The 5,104-nt window shown below is 44.0% G+C and overlaps 1 protein-coding gene across 7 annotated transcripts in view; it reads right to left on the minus strand.

The window, feature by feature from the left end:
• CACNA2D1 (calcium voltage-gated channel auxiliary subunit alpha2delta 1) overlaps window positions 1–5,104 on the minus strand; it is an 859,989-nt gene that overhangs the window by 130,600 nt on the left and 724,285 nt on the right. The gene's annotated exons all lie outside the window — the stretch shown is intronic.

A 5,104-nucleotide genomic window follows, 5' to 3' on the forward strand; every position in this document is an offset into this window, starting at 1 on the left:
CAGGTCCCTTCCGACCCTAGAAACTATGAAACTATGTTTTAGGATGTTATTCATATAATGACATAAGAAAAACTTATTTATTACTGTTCTTGTAGAAATTGATACATTTTTCAAACAGAGAAAGTAATCTGGCTTTTACAGCCAACAGATTCAAATTTAGTGAACTGTCTTGCAATTTTTGCTTATAAGGCTGAGGCAATTAGAGTTAAATATGAGGGGTGTGTGAAGTGGACCCTATTCAATTCGAATTCAGCCTGATTCAATGAATTGATTTGGATCACTGTCCCTAATTTGATTTGGCTGAATCTGACTCTGAAGAGTCAATGTTGATTTAGAAAGTCAGCGATTTGGACATAGATACAGCTTTAAATGTTTTTTCTACATACCTCAAGGTATCAGGTGTGGCTCATGAATGCTGTGTGAAATACTTCTCCCAGGGAGAGCGCTGAGGGGCCCTCCTGCACCTCCTGGCTCGGTGATCGGCCATGGGGGACACTGGGTGCCCCCCCAGACCCAGGAGGCACCAGTCACAGAGCCAGAGGGGAGCCCAGGGCCCCTGCACATTCCCCAGTGGACCCGTAAGTGGACCGGAAGTGCTTCTGGTCCACCTCCAGGTCTGCTGCCGAGTGCACTGGGGATCCCCCTGCACTCCTGTGGGATGCTCCATCCACCCCAGCATCGCAGCATTTATGAGCCACCTGTTACCTCAAGGTATGTAGAAAAAACATTTAAAGCTGTGTCTATGTCCAAATCACCAAAGCTTTCCAAATCTGTCCAAATTGATTTGGAGAGTTCCAGTTTGATTCAAAGAGATTAAAAGGTCCTCTGATTCTGTTTGGATTCAGAGAGTCAGCCACCAAATGGGCCAAATCTCTGCTGAACTGAATCAGGGACCGAAACTTTGCAGAGCCCTATCAAATATCCTTTATTACTGATATGAGTGATACAATTTAACATTAGGTTTGATTTTATTGTTTCAACTGTGAATCTATGTACGTTATAGATTCACGTCTTGATTTACTACTATATGTATATTAATAATGTTTTTATATTGGTGGGCTCTATTTTTAGTATAATATTTGTAGTTTGCTTACTTTCTTTGAAGGTATTTATATTACGGTTGTATGTGTGTTATGTCATTTTTGGCAGCATGGCATTTAGCCAGAATCCTTAATAATTTGAATTGAAATTAAATTGAGGGGGGTAGGACAAGCAATAAGTCCTGTGCATGGAGAAGGTACAACTGGAGCACAGCAAGGGATGGGCAGCCTGAAGTGCTGGGTGGTTTACAAGGGATGGCCTGCAGCTAGTACAAGGTTAAAAACCTCTAATATAATTTAAAGTGCAGACACCACATTGGGGCAGGAGACTACAAACCTGAAATGATGCCGTCTTGGTTGAATCACATGCTTTGTTACCTATGTCCTGAAAAGGCTGCTTGGTATTTAAAAACTGGGCATTCCCCAAACACCATTATCAGGTGAGTGTGCTTAGAGGAAACAAAACACCAACTAATGAGTTCAATGTGTTGGGGAGGAGAAGTGGGCTAAACCTTTGGCATAACAGCCTGAGGCCAAATACAGAGATGGATTTAGACACATTAGGCTTCTTAGGAATAAATTAGGCACTTAAGTAAAAATCAATGAACCTGGACTCTCTTTGATTCTCCATTTATGGAATAGGACATTTTCCATGAAGTGTCTGGATGCAATACAGGGAGGACCAAATCTTTCTCAGTAGGTCAAATTTTGGCTGGAGGACTGTAGGGTTGCAAAAGATGTATTTCTGCAGCAGGCTGGCATTTGTCCAAGCTTTCCTCCTTTGTTCTTCGATGCTCCTTGGGAGTATTTCCAGATGGGATTTCTAGATTTGAGCCTATCTGGTGGTGGTGTAGTGATTTTCTTATTGATTGGGAGCTTTGGGTTACTGATGGCCTTATGGCAGGGTCAGGCAATAATTTCGGGCAGAGGGCCACTTACTGAGTTTTGGCAAGCCATTGAGGGCCACATGACAAACGGCTAGAGGCAGATAAATATTCATTTTCTAAAATTTTTAGGGGCCCTGTGGGCTGGATAGAATGGCCTGGTGGGTCACATCCAGCCCGTGGGCCACATTTTGTCCACCCCTTGGCCTTGTGGTATTCCCTCACACATGCAGCATCATGGCAGAGCTGTGGGGGAGCAATGTTTGCTAGGACTGGAAGCCATGCCAATGGTGTACTTTTTCGTGTTCCTGATATAATTCGCAAAGCTGCATTTAACTGAGAGTTCAATACTAGGCCCCTAAATTTCCCCATTTAAAGTACAGGAAATGTATAAACTTAACTCAGGTTAATGAATTCCACTCTTAGAGCTTGGGTTTTTGCATATATTTCCTTAAAAGCATATTTAATACAGACCTGCAGAGTGCCTACAAGAATGTGAGTGCTTGAATGCCTTTTTCAGGGAAGAATAATAATGACAACTTAATTAAATAAATATTCCTTCTCCAACAAGTGTCTACAGTAAACCAACACCGGAAATGCACGCTGGATTTTCTATCGTAAGTATAGCTAGCTCAATTCTGCAGGCAAGACTGAACTCTGCACTGCCTATACAAAAAGGAAATGTGAAATGATCAGTAGCACTCGTCCCCAGGGATATAGGTAAAAAGTGGTTATGTGGCATTATCTCTGTAGCTACTTTATAAGGAACTTAGATTACAAGCCACTGAGAAAGAATAGAAGAGATATCTAATCTACTGTTTCTAAGATGATTTCAAGAAATCATGAGCAGCAAAATATAATAAAAGTGAAGCACTCAGAAATTTGTTCAGTGTTGTTTGGTTTGGCAAACTGCTGGTATGATCGAATACTCATACTCAGAAATTTTCCTCTGTCTCATCCAGAATTGAAGAAAGATGGGTCACCTAGAAATCTGAAGTAGATAAGTTATTTCTGAAGAATTACTGACCAGATAAAAACAGAGCTTTACTGTAAAATGTTTGTACACTGTGCAAAGTTATGTTCTCCCCTCTCCACCTCCCAACTGCAAGACCAGCTGCAGTCCTCCTACAACATGGGAGTGTCTACAAGGCGGAAAACCAGGCTGGTTGAGTTAGCTTTGTGCACACTAGTTTCCAAACTGGAAGCAGCATAGCTTTTTGTGCAGTGCTGTGTCCCAGCTGATTAGTCCAGTTCAGTCTAGTTCCTGAACTGGCATGACTGTGCTCTTAGCAGTTTTGCATCCCGGTACCTGCACCTTTCCCACTGCTCAGTGTTTTAAGGTATTTGGTCATATTACATAATACAATCCTGTATTAAGGTATTAATAAGCCCTTAAAAGCAAGGGCTCAGCATATTGGAAAGCCAGAGATAAATAGCATGTTCCAGTTTGAGACACTAATCAAGTATAGCTTCATGGCTGGGTAAAATGCAAGAAACCCATTTTTCACAAGAACCAGTATACAAGTGTATTAGTACACATTTAAATAAATTGTCAGTAACAAGTAATTAATTCCCAATGTTTCTCAAATAGTGGCAGCAGTTTCTCTGGGGAAGCTATACTCTTTTTGTTTTATTCGATGATGCTGTACGTAACACACAGGTAGCATTTTATTATCTTACTAATAGGACTTTGCTTCAAAGTGTTTTCTGTCAACATAAAATGAGGAGAAGATTAAAAAGAATCAAATCCTAATCAGAAGCAGGAGGGAAGGGACTGAGGGAAAATCCTTACAGATGCAGAGAAGAAAGGATTGCTGTTGTGGGAAAGTGTACTTTCTCAAGAAACAAATGAATGTGCTTTTATTTTGGATCTCTCTCCAATGGGAGAGGTTCATATAGTTGAAGGTAAAATGAAAGGTTATAGCTGTTACAGACATTCGAGATTTCAAATTCTCTAGGGTGCTGAGCTGGGTAAAGGCAGATTGTAAGAGCAATTACACAATGAAGAGAGTTGCATTGGTTACAGATGTTAGTTTACTTCCACCTATCTTTTTCCTCTTCAGTATGCTACTGGAAAAATGTAAAACATGAACTGGTTAACTGAAGATATCTACTTCAGTGATGGTCAACCTACGGCACAGGGATGGTCCAGCCCCCAAGCGGACCTTATCCAGTTTGTAGCACAAGGGATCAGACTAAAGCAGCTCAGCCTGGTGTGCCTCTTCCCTGTTCTGCCTGTCACTGCTCCCCTCCACAGCCCTGCCCGCTCTCTCCTTCTCCTCTCCCTTGTGGCAGGCACTGCTCACAGTCCTTCCTCTCTCACCTAAGCAGGCCTGCTTACCAGAGGTAAGCTCTTTCCCTCCCCACTCAAGATGGCAAGTGTTGTTTATTAAAGATAAGCTCTTCCACTCTCCTTCTCCCTACACTGGCAGCTGTCTCTCTCCCACTCTCACCCTTCCCCCTTCCTCTAGCAGAGGAGAATAGTGGGTCAGAGTGTACCTGGCCTGCCTCTCTAAAGGGTTGAGCTCTACTTGTTCTAGGTCAGCATGTCCTGCAAGTATAATACAAAAGAAGCAGGTTAATTATTGTTCTTCAGAAAAGTTGTCATGGGGTAAGTGATAAACACAGAAGGAAAAAAAAATTGTATTCATAATTTATTTCAATGTGGTTATACATAGTGTCCCGGGGAACCGGGACGGGACTTACCCATGGCGGCAGAGAAGCCCGCGCGATGTGTCTGCCGCTTGTTTACGCCAACGCAACCGGAAGTCGGCGTCGGCACCGGCAGACGGCCGCTGGGGATAAAAGCGGCCGCGGGGAAGGGACAGGGGGAGGAAGGAGCTGGGGGCTCCTCATCAGCGGAGGCTGAAGGTCCCAGAAGAGAACGGGCCACGGGCCCTGCACTAGGAGGGGCGAGGCAACCCTGAGCAGGATGAGCCACCAACCGCTCAACACAAGGAGCAAAGGGCTCCGGGGCCGAGCGAACGGCTAACTCCCCAGAGGACGAGGCAGGGAACTCTGGCAGTGAGCTGCTACCTGCCCAGACGGAGAGGAAGATACCTGCGACGGCCAACCGCAGGACAACGACTGAGGAGCAGCAGACGGGCTCCGAGGACGAGGAATCCAGCGGAGAGGACTTCTGGGACTGCAAACCTGAAACTCACGAGGCTTGCAGGTTCA

The sequence above is a fragment of the Gavialis gangeticus genome, unplaced genomic scaffold (assembly GCF_001723915.1).
Source record: "Gavialis gangeticus isolate Ggan-Ray unplaced genomic scaffold, GavGan_comp1, whole genome shotgun sequence".
NCBI classification, from domain to species: domain Eukaryota; kingdom Metazoa; phylum Chordata; order Crocodylia; family Gavialidae; genus Gavialis; species Gavialis gangeticus.